Here is a 17,638-nt window from a genome sequence, read left to right on the forward strand (position 1 = left end):
AGGCCACGATTTCTTTTTTTCCCCACTAATGGCTATGCACTAATTTCCCAATAATTGCATGGCCATTACCGTGTGATACCTTACTGCAAACTATTTTGTAGGCCACAAGGGATCATGTGCTAACTCCGCGCCAATTGGCACGTCTACTCTCCATCCCCAAACATGCCCCCTGCGCTAAAAAATATTTTATATATTTTTAGCATGGGACTGGCACACGCTGATTCCAGAACTACCACAGAATGCCCGAGCGCGTCCTGTGGTAGTACCTTTTAGTAAAAGGGCCCCTTAATGAGTTTGCCATTAAGGGGGGGATATACACAGGGTTAAGATAATTCTCATCCATTGTCCCGGGGGGGTCATCAGAGCCTAGACCTCAAGGGGCACAGATGGGGAGAGATTGCAACAGGGAGAGGGGAGAGATCATATAGATGGCATAGCCCTATCATTAAGAAGTTCTTAGGTCATCCCTCTCCCTGGAGATTGTGATTAATTTACGTGGGACTATAGTATCTCTACAAGTTTATGTTGAGAGGGTTGATAGTAGGAATGGAGGGGGGGGGGGAAAGGGGGAGGGAGGGGGGAAGTTATATAAAAAAAAGTTTGGATACTGATTAGTAATGTGCTGTTAACATGCACCATGGTTTGTTAGTGAAATATATGCAGTGCACTGTGTTGAAAATGTTTATTGTGTTGAAGTATCAATAAAAATCGTTTAAACATAAAATAGACCAACTATCAAAACAGTAGGTAAACAAACTGCCATGCTTAAGTGCAATACGCCTGAGTGAAGAAATATGTTTTCAGCTGTTTTATAAACTGCAGCATTGAATTAACACTTCACAGCTCGTATGGTAATGAGTTCCAGAGTCATGCTCCCTCAACCTGGACAACTGTTAAACAATAAATATCAAATTGAATCTGTCTAAATGTAGGAACGATTTGGTCAGTATATCTAAGGGCAGCTGCCAATGCCAACGGCACTTCATTATTCAAAGCTCTATAAATCAATGAACGCACCTTGAACTGAACTTGAAAATGGCATTGAGAGCCAATGCAACTCTTTCAAAGCTGGAGTAATGCGACTATATCAGATTTCCTGCCAGGCAATAGGGTTTTGGGCTTGCAGGCAGTATATAAGAATACATTTTTAAAACATATCAGCATGGAGCACTGGTTACAACCAGAATGGCATAACTGTATCAGGCTTTCAAGACGACATAAGAATAGCCATACTGGGTCAGACCATTGGTCCATCTAGCCCAGTATCCTGCTATCAGCAGTGGCCAATCCAGGTCACAAGTACCTGGTAGAAACCCAATTATTAGCAACATTCCATGTAGAATCTCAAAGAGTAGCAACAATCCAGAATACCAAAGAATACCAAGATTCCAGAATCCTAAAGAGTAACACAATTTCAGAGCCCCAAAGAGTACCAAGATTTCATGCTACCAATCCCAGGGCAAGCAGTGACTTCCCCTATGTCCATCTCAATAACAGGCTATGGACTTTTTCCTCTAGGAACTTGTCCAAACCTCTTTTAAACCCAGAAATGCTAACCATCGTTACCACATCCTCTGGCAACGAGTTCCAGAGCTTATTCTTTGAGTGAAAAAATATTTCATCCTATTTGTTTTAAAAGTATTTCCATGTAATTTCATTGAGTGTCCCCTAGTCTTGGTACATTTTGAGTGAGTGAAAAATCGATTCACTTCCAACTGCTCCACACTGACACTGAGCTAACTTACATGGAATAATTGTAAAGAGCGGTGGAAATGATGCATCAGGTTTCTAAGAAAGTATTTATGTAGCCCAAACGGGGGCAGGCGGTGCTTATAACCTTAACAATACCAAAAAGGCAGGGGGAGGAGGGGAGGGAAGGGTAGCCTGAATACAGGGGCCACAGTTAGAACCCATACTTTAATGAACACGGAGAGGGCAGATGTTTTGGAAAACAGCCTCACTAATTTTTCAGGCCGTGTGGATTATTATAGAACTTGGTAATAAATCATGGAAGGCAGGGTCCTGGACCTGGACTAAACACTGGTCTTGTAAGAATCAAAGCTTGATATGATCTACCAACAACGGTGATAAATTCAGCACTTTTAAATATTTTGTGCACCTTGGGACTGATATGGAGGGCAATGGTAGAAAAATGGTTAAGAAATCAGGTAACAGGCTTGGGAGTGTGAGGTAGCTTATGGAAATCTATACACCATCTACCTTAAGTAGATGAACCTCAACTGAGAAGACTGGATGGGCCAATTTAGTCTTTACCTGCAACCAATTACTAAGTCACTATGGGATCCTTACCTGAGTACACAGTTGTGGAACGCATTGCCTCGCAGCTTAAAAACTACTTATGAACTAACTAACTTTCGCAAATCCCTGAAGACCCACCTATTCAACAAAGCATACCAATAAGAGCAACAACTAGAAATGTAATACATAGCAACCTTACCTATTATCAACAATGTTCTTGCTTATACCTACTTGTCTGAACCCCGACTACGCTATTTTCTATGACATCTCCACCTTACATATTATCAGTAATATTTTATACTTACATTAACTTGTCTGAATTTCTATCATGCTACTTTCCATGTAACACTAACTGTTATCTCCTAATCTACTATCTACTAATAACTACACATTGTAAGACACATTGAGCCTGCAAAGAGGTGGGAAAATGTGGGATACAAATGCAATAAATAAATAAAGCTTAGGGATCCTTTTACAAAGGCACGCTAACGTTTTTAGCACATGCGTTAAATATGAATGCGCTAAACGTTAGAGACACCTATATCTTCCTATGGGCGTTTCTAGTGATTAGCGCATACTAAAAAACGCTACTGCGCCTTTGTAAAAGGACCCCTTATTTCGCACTAATGTCTAGAAAAAGGGCCCCTATGATATTTATATAACTGTTTGTGCTATTTGCAGGGCCAACTTACAAACATTCCTGTAATTCCTTCATGAAGAGAATAACGTAACTGGTCACATGACACCTTCCCTAATCACCTGCTACTCTATGGATGTATGACTGGCTTTTGTGGAGAGAGGAAGAAGGGATCAAGACTTCTCTTGAAAGTGACAGATTTTCCATGAAGGGGTAAAGAGTCATGAATTTGATATACCACCTCTCCGATACACAACCACAGCAGTTTACATTTTTATTATCAGCAGGTACAGTGGTGGAAATAAGTATTTGATCCCTTGCTGATTTTGTAAGTTTGCCCACTGACAAAGACATGAGCAGCCCATAATTGAAGGGTAGGTTATTGGTAACAGTGAGAGATAGCACATCACAAATTAAATCCGGAAAATCACATTGTGGAAAGTATATGAATTTATTTGCATTCTGCAGAGGGAAATAAGTATTTAATCCCTCTGGCAAACAAGACCTAATACTTGGTGGCAAAACCCTTGTTGGCAAGCACAGCGGTCAGACGTCTTCTGTAGTTGATGATGAGGTTTGCACACATGTCAGGAGGAATTTTGGTCCACTCCTCTTTGCAGATCATCTCTAAATCATTAAGAGTTCTGGGCTGTCGCTTGGCAACTCGCAGCTTCAGCTCCCTCCATAAGTTTTCAATGGGATTAAGGTCTGGTGACTGGCTAGGCCACTCCATGACCCTAATGTGCTTCTTCCTGAGCCACTCCTTTGTTGCCTTGGCTGTATGTTTTGGGTCATTGTCGTGCTGGAAGACCCAGCCACGACCCATTTTTAAGGCCCTGGCGGAGGGAAGGAGGTTGTCACTCAGAATTGTACGGTACATGGCCCCATCCATTCTCCCATTGATGCGGTGAAGTAGTCCTGTGCCCTTAGCAGAGAAACACCCCCAAAACATAACATTTCCACCTCCATGCTTGACAGTGGGGACGGTGTTCTTTGGGTCATAGGCAGCATTTCTCTTCCTCCAAACACGGCGAGTTGAGTTCATGCCAAAGAGCTCAATTTTTGTCTCATCTGACCACAGCACCTTCTCCCAATCACTCTCGGCATCATCCAGGTGTTCACTGGCAAACTTCAGACGGGCCGTCACATGTGCCTTCCGGAGCAGGGGGACCTTGCGGGCACTGCAGGATTGCAATCCGTTGTGTCGTAATGTGTTACCAATGGTTTTCGTGGTGACAGTGGTCCCAGCTGCCTTGAGATCATTGACAAGTTCCCCCCTTGTAGTTGTAGGCTGATTTCTAACCTTCCTCATGATCAAGGATACCCCACGAGGTGAGATTTTGCGTGGAGCCCCAGATCTTTGTCGATTGACAGTCATTTTGTACTTCTTCCATTTTCTTACTATGGCACCAACAGTTGTCTCCTTCTCGCCCAGCGTCTTACTGATGGTTTTGTAGCCCATTCCAGCCTTGTGCAGGTGTATGATCTTGTCCCTGACATCCTTAGACAGCTCCTTGCTCTTGGCCATTTTGTAGAGGTTAGAGTCTGACTGATTCACTGAGTCTGTGGACAGGTGTCTTTCATACAGGTGACCATTGCCGACAGCTGTCTGTCATGCAGGTAACGAGTTGATTTGGAGCATCTACCTGGTCTGTAGGGGCCAGATCTCTTACTGGTTGGTGGGGGATCAAATACTTATTTCCCTCTGCAGAATGCAAATAAATTCATATACTTTCCACAATGTGATTTTCCGGATTTAATTTGTGATGTGCTATCTCTCACTGTTACCAATAACCTACCCTTCAATTATGGGCTGCTCATGTCTTTGTCAGTGGGCAAACTTACAAAATCAGCAAGGGATCAAATACTTATTTCCACCACTGTACCTATCTCCAAAACCCAAAACAGTCATCCAGTCCACTATGTGCCTTTAACCGCTAACTCCTTGAGACTTCTAGATCTTTATTCAGGCAGAGAATAAGGTAAACGGCCTTTTAAAAATATTTTATAAACATGCTTGGAAAATTAACAGCATGAATTTCAAAACATCAAATCCAGGCCATAAAAAGTACAAATAATGCTTGAAAAGTATGTGAGAGGAAAATACCACCAAGAAGGTGGAGGTACACTAGGATCCTACGCAAGGAAATGCACACAGCAGGGAGTAGGAAGGGAAGGCTCCTCCAAGAAACCGGGGAAGACGTATATTGTAAATCAAACCTTTATTCCAAGTTACACAGTGAAAAACTCGACTCGACACAGCTGTGTTTCAGCGCTAAAAAGCGCCTTCCTCAGGAGTCTTATAGTACAGCTGATTTTGTATATTCTATTATCTGTGATATATTGGTGTTACATAATACCGGATATAGGTATTTTATCCGACATCTCTGCCGAAAGAAACCTCCGTTATGTGTTGATTGCTCCAGCACTTCTCTTCAAATGAGTCGAGTTTTTCACTGTGTAACTTGGAATAAAGGTTTGATTTACAATATACGTCTTCCCCGGTTTCTTGGAGGAGCCTTCCCTTCCTACTCCCTGCTGTGTGAAAAGTATGTGTGCATTATCTTAGACTGTCAAGATAAACACACAAAAGGACTGAATTAGCACAGGTTTGGAACTAGCAATGCAATTATAGATATTTTTGCAGCAATACAATAGGCCAAGATGACATTACTGTAATTTATTTTGGTCATTAATGAGGCTAACATAAAGGAAGGCTGAGGAAGATAATGCAATGCCCTGAAGATGTTGTTTCCTAACAGGTATGTAGAATGCAATCATGCTGTTCCAGAATTAGAACCTAATTATTAGCAGGTACACCTTAATAAGTGTTGATGTATTACAAATCCAAGCGAAGCTCTGAAAAAAAAAAACAACAACAGAAACGAAACAAGGCTTTCACTATATTTCTGCTTCTTCAGCCTTTCAGCTCCCAGCTGCTTCTCTTCTCCCTGTCCCCATTCCATCTCCCAAAATGATCAGGGGTTCCAAGTACAATACAAATGACCCCTCCAAGGACACAATGAAGGAATTTGCACAATATTGAGGCTGCTGAGCACCCACAGAACTGTAAAGGTAGTATATCAAGAATCTGATAAACATAAACATCAACCTCTCACCCTCCCATCCTAATCTGGCTCCCCCACTCTTCAGTCCTTTAACCCATAACCTGCCTATCTCAACTTCTCATCTTCCTCCGCTTGATCCTGTCTAGCCTTCACTCTCCTGGAGATAGCAACAGCATTCCTTTTTTTTTAGGGGGGGGGGAGGTGGCTCTCTGAGGCCACTGACACAGTATGTGTTTGGGGGCAAAGTGGGGCAGAACAATATGTGCATAAGCACATGTGTGAGCTCCGTGCAATTAGGAGCTGAGGGGAAAGCCTTCTCAGGAGGAACTGAAGATTGGAGGAGTACAGTTTGGAAAGTGAGGCTATTTGAGCAGACTAAAGTACTACTACTACTACTACTTAACATTTCTAAAGCGCTACTAGGGTTACGCAGCGCTGTACAATTCAACATAAAGGGACAGTCCCTGCTCAAAGAGCTTACAATCTAATAGACAAGTGAACGGTCAGTCCGATAGGGGCAGTCAAATTGGGGCAGTCTGGATTTACTGAACAGTAAGTGTTAGGTGCCGAATGCAGCATTGAAGAGGTGGGTTTTAAGTAAAGACTTGAAGATGGGCAGGGAGGGGGCTTGGCGTAAGGGCTCAGGAAGGTTGTTCCAAGCATAGGGTGAGGCGAGGCAGAATGAGCGGAGCTTGGAGTTGGCGGTGATGGAGAAGGGTACTGAGAGGAGGGATTTGTCCTGTGAACGGAGGTTACGAGCGGGAACGTAAGGGGAGATGAGGGTAGAAAGGTAGTGAGGGGCAGCAGACTGGGTGCATTTGTAGGTTAAGAAGGAGAAGCTTGAATTGAATGCGGTATCTGATTGGAAGCCAGTGAAGTGATCTGAGGAGAGGGGTGCTATGAGTATATCGGTTCTGGCGGAATATGAGACATGCAGCAGAGTTCTGAACAGATTGAAGGGGGGATAGATGGCTAAGTGGGAGGCCGGTGAGGAGTAAGTTGCAGTAGTCAAGGCGAGAGGTAATGAGGGCGTGGATGAGAGTTCGGGTGGTGTGTTCAGAGAGGAAAGGGCGAATTTTGCTGATGTTAAAGAGGAAGAAGCAACAGGTCTTGGCTATCTGCTGGATATGCGCAGAGAAAGAGAGGGAGGAGTCAAAGATGACTCCGAGGTTGCGGGCAGATGAGACGGGGAGGATGAGGGTGTTGTCAACTGAGATAGAAAGTGGAGGAAGAGGAAGTGGATTTTGGTGGAAAGACGATGAGCTCGGTCTTGGACATGTTTAGTTTCAGGTGGCGGTTGGACATCCAGGCAGCAATGTCGGATAAGTAGGCTGTATATATTTGGGGGAGGGAGGAGATCCGGGCATTGTAATACGTAAGAATAGGTGCCAACTCTGTATACTTGGGATGGGGGGAGAACCTGAAGATTAGAGCAAAATAATTTACTGGGGTGGGGACCAAAAGGAGTGTGTGTGTGTGTGTACTAGGCAGAGTATTAGGCTAGGCAGGAACCATGAACAAGGCTCTAGTAGGAACAAGTACATAAGTACATAAGCATCGCCATGCTGGGACAGACCAAGGGTCCATCGAGCCCAGCACCCTGTCACCGACAGCGTCCAAAAGAACAAACAATTTGTCCCGCCCATCCTAGAAATAGTGGATTTTTCCCACGTCCATTCAATAACATTCTATAGCCTTTTCCTCCAAGAAGCCATCCAACCCTTTTTAAAATTCTGCTAAGTCAACCGCCTTAGCCACTTTTTCCGGCAACAAATTGCAGAGTCTAACTACGTGTTTGAGTGAAGAAAATTTTCCTCCGATTTGTTCTAAATTTACTACACTGCAGCTTCATTGCACGCCCCCTTGTCCTAGTATTTTTGGAAAGCGTAAACAGACGCTCCACATCGACCCTTTCCATTCCACTCATTATCTTATAGACCTCTATCATATCACCCCTCTGCCGCCTTTTCTCCAAGCTGAAGAGCCCCAGCCTCTTCAGCCTTTCCTCATAGGGAAGACATCCCATCCACTGTATCATCTTAGTCGCCCTTCTCTGCACCTTTTCTAATTCCACTATATCTTTTTTGAGGTGCGGCGACCAGAATTACACACAATACTTGACGTGCGGTCACACCATGGAGCGATACAATGGCAGAATAATATCCTCATTTTTGTTTTCCATCTCTTTCCTAATAATACCCAACATTCTATTTGCTTTCCTAGCCGCTGTAGCACAAGGTTTCAACGTATCATCAACGATGACACCTAGATCCCTTTCTTGATCCGTGACTCCTAACGCTGAACCCTGCATGACGTAGCTATAGTTTGGGTTCCTCTTTCCCACATGCATCACTTTGCACTTGTTCACATTAAACGTCATCTGCCATTTAGACGCCCAGTCTCCCAGTCTTGTAAGGTCCTCTTGTAATTTTTCACAATCTTCCTGCGATTTGACGACTTTGAATAACTTTGTGTCATCAGCAAATTTGATTACCTCACTAGTTACCCCCATCTCTAAGTCATATATGAATATGTTAAAAAGCAGAAGTCCCAGCACAGATCCTTGAGGGACCCCACTAACTACCCTTCTCCATTGCGAATATTGACCTTTTAACCTTACTCTCTGTTTCCTTTCAACCAGTTTTTAATCCACAGTAAGACACTACCTCTGATCCCATGTCCCTCTAATTTCCTCTGTAGTCCTTCATGAAGGACTTTATCAAACGCCTTCTGAAAATCTAGATACACAATATCAACTGGCTCACCTCTGTCCACATGTTTACCCCTTCAAAGAAATGCAGCAGATTGGTGAGGCAAGACTTCCCTTCACTAAATCCATGTTGACTTTGTCCCGTTAGTCCATGCTTTTGAATATACTTTGTAATTTTGTTCTTGATAATAGTCTCTACCATTTTGCCCGGCACCGACGTCAGACTCACCGGTCTATAATTTCCCGGATCTCCTCTGGAACCTTTTTAAAATATCGGCATTACATTTGCCACCCTCCAATCTTCCGGTACCACGCTCTATTTTAAGGATAAATTACAAATCACTAGCAGTAGCTCTGCCAGCTCATTTTTTTTAGTTCTATCAGTACCCTGGGATGAATACCATCCGGTCCTGGAGATTTGCTACTCTTCAGTTTGCAGAACTGCTCCATTACGTCTTCCAGGTTTACAGATATTTCATTAAGTTTTTCCGACTTGTCAGCCTCAAATACCCTGTCCAGCACCAGTATCCCTCCCAAATCTTCCTCGGTGAAGACCGAGGCAAAGAACTAAGCTTGTGCAGGAATCAGGAGCGTAGCGTGGCAGGAACAGGGCTTATAGAAGCAAGGCCTTCAGGAACAGGGTTCACAGGAGCAGGGCTCACAAGAACAAGGTTTCAGGATCAAGCTTTCAGGAACTAAGTTCAGGAGTAAGGCTTGAAGGAACAAGGCTCTCCAGGACCAAGGTTTTCAGGATCAAGACTGGCTTGTTGTGAATGCCATGCATAAAAGTCCCAAGGTTCATTATAAAAGGTCCTCACTAATGATGTCACAACCTCTGGTGCCTTGGAATGAGGTTTGGAATGCACTAAGGAACACAGCTGGGCACCAGAGTGAGGCTAAGATACTGGGACATCAGACTGAGGCCTGGAAAACAGGGAAACAGGCAACAGAGTCATCAGTGCAGGAGGAACATAGTGCAGAAAAGCCGTGGAACCTGACCACTGGAAGCAAAGGTGAGTCTGGATGTGGGACACGGCCATGGCCGTGTGTGTGTGTCTCTATAATGTGTGGAATGTGGGGGTCTCTTCTTCTGGCAGGCGTTTAAAACGCTAAAGCAGGTATGTCAAACTCTACTACTAATCATTTCTAATGACTAACGATGGGCTTTTCCCCCATTACAATTACTTAGAACCCAATGGACCGCATTAAAATATTTGTCCTCCCTAGTCTCCCCAGTACAATTACTTAGGAGTCAAATTTACATTATATAGTTAACCAGACGTTAAATTTAGAATGCATATAACATATTACAATGTTGAAAATAATAATCTCTATATATAAAACTCACCCTCAACGTTCTATTTGCTCTGACGTCACTGAAGCCAGTTCGTATGTTCGAAGCTCTGAAGCCACAGAAAATCAGTCTCTGGGCCCCGCCCTCGCGTCAAACGTTATGACGTTGAGGGCGGAGCACATTCAAGGAGCCAACTGCAAATCCCTAGCAGGAAGCAACCTGCACGTCCCTCCCGGCCGGGTGGCGCGCGGAGTAGTGCGGCGGTTGCGCGCGTGCACGGGGAGCATGCGCAGTGGCTGGGGGCCGCAGCGGTAGGTACTGTAGCGCAGGAGAGAGGGCGGGAGGAGGAGGCGGCCCGGCGGCGCTTCGGCCTGTGCGGCCGGGATGGGGAGGACAGGAGAACTAAGCCATTGTCGTCCTGGAGGTGAAGAGCAGCACACTGGCCGGTAAGGGCTGGTCCTACCCCCCTCCCTCCCCCCGGGGATGCTCTCTCCCCGGCCCCCCCTCCAGGCACCGAGCGATTCCCTGGGTGGATGGAAGGGGAGCACGGGACAGAGGAGACTCGCTGGGTGGCGGGAGGGGGGCAGGGGAGAGAACAGCATCGCTGGGGTGGATACAGGGAGGGGGAACCCTGGCACATACTCTCATTCTCACACACACACTCGCACCCACTCTCACTCTCTCTCTGTCACACACACACACTCACACATTCACTCTCTCTCACACTCACTCTGGCACATACTCTCATTCTCACACACACACTCGCACCCACTCTCACTCTGTCACACACACACACTCGCACATTCACTCTCTCTCACAGTCACTCTGGCACATACTCTCATTCTCACACACACACTCGCACCCACTCTCACTCTCTCTCTGTCACACAAACACACTCGCACATTCACTCTCTCTCACAGTCACTCTCACACACGCTCTCTCAAACATACACACTCCGAGGAAAACCTTGCTAGCGCCCGTTTCCTTTAAAACAGAAACGGGCCTTTTTCACTAGTGATATATATAAATAACGTATAATGTGCTCAGACCCTCCAACCTTCCAAAGCAGAGGAGAGGTTAGAACCCACCATCATCTCACATTGTTGTTAAATCTTTAATTACCATTGAAAAAAAGAAAGCAATGCTTATCTGCTCCAGCACAGCAATCAATTTATAGTGGATCTCAAAGTCACTTATTTAGGCTGTAGCAGATGAAAAGAGAAAGATTCCAAACTTAAAAACAGTCCATATTCTCTCAACTGCTGCCAGGAAGGACTCTCCCATGATTCAATACTGTGCACTTCAAATAATGAATTTTAAAACAGTATCTTCCTTTCAAAATTACACTTCAAAAGTGTACAAACCAAAGATCTATTTCTCATTTGCCACAATAAATCTTCCAAACGATGAAACTTTGCTCATTCAACCGACTATATCAGCTCAACAAAGTGCTGTTTTGCCAGATGGCAGCGTCTTCAGGAGCTGAACATCTGCACACAAAAAAAAATCAAAATTTACCAACTAAATATTCACTCATCATCAAATTTAAATGTAATAATAATAGTCTCTACTATATTAGTCTTCTTTCTTCATGTATGGGTAGCAGGTTTTGGAGTGACTCCACAAAACAACTTCATCACTCAATACTGAAAAACGCCAGCATATGCACTATTATATACAGAAGAAACTTCATTTCTCAGTGCTAAAACATACCAGCATACGCGCTGTGCTGAAGGAAAAATCCCTCCTGTTCCTGATAAAAATAATTTAAATGCAGTCCCAACTGACTAAATCACACCTCACGCCATTCTATTTCTTTATTTAAACCCCATGATTGAACAATATTCCAACAGAAAATCAGTTTTTGTTCCAAAAGTAATAATATCTTACAGATGTTACCCCCCCCCCCCCCCCGAAGATTGAACCTACACTAACACCACAAAAGGTAAATCTTCCCTTGTACGATGTAATGCGACCCAATGTTCTATTAGAGGGGTTTCTCTCCTTTGCACTCAAATGTTGCTAAGATGTTCTGCCACCCTGAGTTAAATTTTCCTAATTGTCTGTCCAATATACCACTTATTACAGGGACAGGTAATGGCATATAATTTTTCACTCAATGTACCCAAATCAGTCAATAATTATACTCTGGATCTCGGCAGCAACTCGATTCACATAAGGACGCAGTCTTATGATTCGCTCATCTCATCATCAGTCCACTACATCTTATTTAGCAATCTTACCCCAATCTTGACCTCATTAAAAAAAAACTTTAGAAATTCAACAGTTATGAACCACTGGTAGGACCCCAGCCAACAAGGGCTGTTTCGCCAATGATGTGTCAGGGCTCGGTCCTAACATTTGCTGTAGTTTACAAAGATAAGCATTGAATTTCTGAAGTTCATCAATGAGAGGTCAAGATTGGGGACAATAAAAATTGTTTTTATGAAAAAGATTAAGATTCATAAACAAAAAAAGATTCACTGGACCGATGCTGAGATTAGAGAATCGTAAGTGGAGTGGTCGAGTGGCCTAATGGTTAGTACAGTGGGTTGCGGACCTGGGGAACCAGTTTCAATTCCCTCTGCAGCTCTGTGTGACCCTGGGCAAGTCACCTAGCTCTCCACTGCCCCAGGTACAATATACTTAGATTGTGAGTCCGTCAGGGACAGTCCAAGTACCTAAATAGTTATATGTAAACCACCTCAATTTGTGCTTTGAAAGAGGTGGTATATTAAATTGATAAACAAACAAAGAAATTGATAAACAAGCAAACTTAAGACTGTGTCCTTATGTGAAACAAGTTGTTGCCAACGCCCAGAGTATAATTATTGACTGATTTGGATACCCTGAGTGAAAAAATTATATATGTTTTTGGAATTGGGTTTCAAAAAGTAAATTGATATATCTATATATCTACATCTCTATATCTATTTGTGGAGTTGTAAAATTTCAGAAAAACTAATGGGGGGGGGGGGGGGGGGGTTGGCCGCGTGTCACAAACTGCCTGGCTTCATGAAGGAGGTGTTTTGCTGGCAGGGCTTGGGGACCCTCAACAACAGCCAAAGCAGCAGAATGCACCTCAATTTGTTGGGGGGGTCCTCCAGACCCCCATGTGGCTATGCCACTGGACACATGCCAGCTCTGTATAATTAGGAGTTGGGGAAGTCTGATCTTAAATTGAAGTACAAATTTTTTTTTTTGGTGGGGGGAAGGCAGACTGAACCAGGGTTACATCTATATGTATGTGGCCTGGGCCTTGGAGGGGGGGGGGGGGAGAAATGAGGGGCTCAAAACCTTTTGGTATCTCTTTCTGGAGGTACTGAAGTAGTACAATCGTGCTAGTTGTGTAGAACTGGGGACTGCTCTAGACAGTGACTGAAGCCAAAGCAATACATTTTCGGGTGGTGGGGGGCGGGTTAGGTTGCGTGCGCATATCTGAGGAATTAAAGAGAACGGACAATCTCGTCGGCCCAAGCCGGCTCGGACACAGTGGCAACCCCTGCCTCGCGCCGCATCTGAGGCCACCACCACCACACGCGCCAGCCCTGCCCTAACTCTGCCACCACCACCCCCCCGTCCCCCGCGTGCGTGACCGCGTCCCGCCGCGACGCTTCCCGCCTAAAAAAAAAACAGCGCAGCGGTGCCGGCTGGGTAGAAAACGTGGCCTGGGTGTGTCGGAACCAACGCCTCTTCCTCCTGCAGGTACCGGAAACGCTCTGAATGTCACCTCTCTCTCCCCGGCCCCGCTTCTAACGCGCAGAAAGAAACTAGGGCTAGAGGTGGTGGCATCAGGCCTAAATGCAAGACGATCGCGAGTTTCCCCCACCCTCCGATAACACAAGAACGTGGCAAATAATAATAATATCTCTACCGGGAGGAACTATGGAGGCGGGGAAAGTGAAGGGTTCGGTAGAGCCAGACAGGTTCTGGTTAATTAACAGGATGGAATATTGTCTTCGCGGTTCCCCAGCTGTCCAGAAACAGAGGCTGAGGCCTTCTTCCTTTTCCTCCTAAGCGCAATTCAAAAGTGTTGCCGCTACCTGACCTGTTTCCAGCAGGGACTTTGGGCCTCCGTTTTTCGCGGGTCGGGTGGTAGGTTAGGTTCCCATCAATCAAAAGACCGAGTTCACTTCATAGACTCAGAGAGAGGATAGAAAAGCCAAGCGCTCTTAATCTCCCGCCTTCCTCACTCACAACTTATCAACGCGTAGGAGCCAGCCAGCTCTGGGGGTCCCAGACAGTGGGTGCTCAGCACCCCAGTATTGAGCAGTCTGCTTCACTGTGTTCAAGTAGGGGTCATTTGTATGTGTTTGGCGACCCCGCTGGCACCAATGCATCAGCCCCCAACATAGGAGCCAACTTTTCAAAATGATTGGGGGGTGCTAAACCCAACAAAAATGACCCCTCCCTGGACACACTTAAGGAGGCTGCTTAATATTTGGGGTGCTCAAGCACCCACAACACCTACAGAGCTGGCGCCTATAGCCCCCAATCATTGAACCCCACCTATGCTGGTCACTCTTCCTCCCTCAGCGTTTTGTTTATTTATTAGGGTTTATCTACCGCCTTATTGAAGGAATTCACTGGTGTACGGCAAGAACTCAAACAAGCTATAGACAATGACAGCAATAAAAATATTCAAACAATGGCATAGTATGCTATTTAAATGCTCTTCACCCCCCCTCATTATTTAAGTATAAAATGTATGTGCCATCTTCTTTGCTAAAGCAGTTCAAAGCAATGCCTTCCTGGTGCTGATTTCTGCAAGGTCAAGCCAGATGCTTATTTGGAACCTTTCTGAACGAAAGAGACGGATGTCTCTGCCGGCCCCTACTTGAAACCTTTTTTATTATTTTTATTCAAGAAAAGTACCACTGCCCTTCTCCCCACATCATTCATTGATTGTGTATGACCCTTCTGCCTCCTCTTTTTGAGGACAACCAGTTAGGACTTTTATCTTCAGCCACTGTTCTCTTTATTTGAAAATTCAATAAAAATTGTTTGAACTAAAAAAAAAACAAAAAGCAAAACATGGTCTATAGTTTAAATTGAGCCCTTGCTATAATGGGCAACTATTGCAGCCTAGAATAAAAACATTTAACTGATTCAAACTTTTGTAGACTAAAAATCAACCTAACTGCTGTATTCTGGTATAGCTGGTTAATCAAAGCCTTAGAGCAGCCTACAAAGGTGAAATTACAATAATTGAGCCTTGACAAAAGTAGTTGAACAAAGACCCTGAATGTATCAGCAAAAATCCAAATCATAGTTACTTGATACTAGGGTCCACCATAGGAGTCAGCATTCAAGAAAAAGATCTAGGTGTGATTGTAGACAATACATTGAAATCTACCCAGTGTTCGGCGGCAGCCAAAAAAGCGGAAAGGGTGCAAAATAAGACCGTGTTACCAAGAATATTATAATGCCTCTGTATCGCTCCATGGTATGACCTCACCTTGAGTATTCCATTCAATTCTGGTTGTCCTATCTCAAAAAAGATATAGCAGAATTAGAAAAGGTTCAAAGAAGAGCGACCAAAATGGTAAAGGGGATGGAACTCCTCGTATGAGGAAAGGCTAATGAGGTTAGGGCTTTTCAGCTTGTTAAAAAGACATCTGAGGGGAGATATGATTGAGGTCTACAAAATCGTGAGTGGTGTAGAATGAGTAGAAGTGAATCGATTTTTTTTTACTAAAGTACAGGGACTAGGGGACACTCAATGAAGTTACATGGAAAAACTTTTAAAATAAATAGGAGGAAATATTTTTTCATTCAACAAATAGTTAAGCTCTGGAACTCTTTGCCAGACGATGTAGTATTTGGGTTTAAAAAAGGTTTGGGCAAGTTCCTCAAGGAAAAGACCATAGGCTGTTATTGAGATGGACATGGAGGAAGCCACTGCTTGCCCTGGAATTGGTAGCATGGAATGTTGCTACTAATTGGGTTTCTGCCAGGTATTTGTGAACTGAATTAGCCACTGTTGGAAGCAGGATACTGGGCTAGATGGACCATGTTCTTATAGTCCTCAGCTTTCTAGTAGAGATTTAAATTAAATTTAGTTTCTTACATAAAATCAAAACAAGCAATACATTCCTATTAAACTCAGTACAAAGCAGATACATTAAAAATGTTAATCTAATATGAATCAAATCCAGCAAAACTCAAAACAGCCCAAAAACCTAGCAAATAGCCAGGTATTCAGATTGTTCTGAAAATCTCAGTAGCTGAGCTCATTCTTTAAAACTAATGGCAGTACATTCCACAGCATCTGGGTCCTATCTTAGAAAGATCTAGAGGTTCTTTTACCAAGCTGCGGAAAAAGGGCCCTGTGCTAGCAGCAGGGGCCATTTTTCCTGCGTGCCAGGGCCCTTTTTACTGCAGTGGCTAAAAATCCCTAGGCAAACATAGCCATGCGGTAAGAGAACTCTTACCGTGTGGCCATGCAGCGGACAACCCTTACCGAGGCTCCTGCGGTAACTAGGCAGCACACAGCAATGCCCGATTACTGCCGCGCAAGCCATTTCCAGGGGTTTTCTTTTTCCCCTGGAAATGACACGCGCCCTGGGCGGAACTACCGCCAGTGGATGTGTTGGGACGGTGGTAGTCATGATTTAGCATTCGGTAAGCCTGCGTTGGGGTTACCAATGCTTTGTAGAAGACCCCCCCCCCCCCCCCCCCAGAGAAGAAAGTAGCCAAAATCCTTAGAAGCAATATGTACTAATGCAGGGGTGCTCAACCCAGTCCTTGAGAGTGATCTAGTGGACCTTAGCTTCCCAGTGATCTCAGGTGACAGGGAACCTAACGGATGTCATTCACATATCACCAGAATTGGCCCATGCCCTTCTCTTGTGGAGAATCTGGTCCAATTTAACTCAGGGACTTTCATTCCAAATTTTACTGCCTCAGATGGTGTTGACAACGGATGCATCCAGCCTGGGTTGGGGGGCATGTAGATGGGCTTCACACTCCGGGCCAGTGGTCCACTCAGGATGTTCAGTTCCACATCAATCTCAAGCTCAGGGCCATTTGGAACGCTTTAAAGGCTTTCAGAGAGCAACTCCAGAATTAAATTGTTCTCATTCAAACAGACAACCAGGTTGTGATGTTCTATGTCAACAAGCGGGGAGGTAAGGGATCCTACCTCTTGTGTCAGGAAGTGATGGGCATGTGGCAGTGGGCTATATTTCACAGTATGGACCTCCATGCCACTTACCTACCAGGCAAGAACAACTTCCTGACAGACAGATTGAGCAGGATATTGCAGTCGCATGAGTGGTCTCCAAACATGGGTGTAACCTGGAAGATCTTCCAAGAGTGTATCTTTTTGCCACTCATCTCAACAGCAAAGTTCCTTGGTTCTGCTCCAGGTTCGGGTCACACGGCAGACTAACGTCAGATGCCTTTCTCCTGCATTGGGAAAAGGGTCTTCTGTATGCATAGCCTCCCATACCTTTCATAGAGAAGACTTTGCTGAAACTCAGGCGAGATCAGGCCTCCAGGACTCTGATCACTCTTTAGTATCTGTGACAGATCTGTTTCTTCTGGAGTTGTCTTCTGAAGATCCATGGAGATTGGCCTGTTTTCCAACTCTAATCCCACAGAACGATTCCAACTCTAATCCCACAGAATGAGGGTTCTCTTCTATATCCCAACATTCAATCCCTGGC

The 17,638-nt window shown here is 44.5% G+C and overlaps 1 protein-coding gene across 3 annotated transcripts in view; it reads left to right on the forward strand.

Moving 5' to 3' along the window:
- Positions 1-13,644: 13,644 nt before the first annotated feature.
- LOC115472709 (interactor of HORMAD1 protein 1-like) overlaps positions 13,645-17,638 on the forward strand; it is a 45,258-nt gene continuing 41,264 nt past the window's right edge. For 2 of the 3 annotated variants that reach the window (XM_030207071.1, XM_030207073.1), the window contains exon 1: positions 13,645-13,673. The gene's annotated coding sequence lies outside the window, so the exon portion shown is untranslated. Of the gene's footprint in view, positions 13,674-13,795; positions 13,869-17,638 lie in introns of those variants that run through there. The other variant, XM_030207072.1, reaches the window with a different exon arrangement.

Source organism: Microcaecilia unicolor, chromosome 6 (assembly GCF_901765095.1).
Source record: "Microcaecilia unicolor chromosome 6, aMicUni1.1, whole genome shotgun sequence".
In the NCBI taxonomy this organism is placed as follows: domain Eukaryota; kingdom Metazoa; phylum Chordata; class Amphibia; order Gymnophiona; family Siphonopidae; genus Microcaecilia; species Microcaecilia unicolor.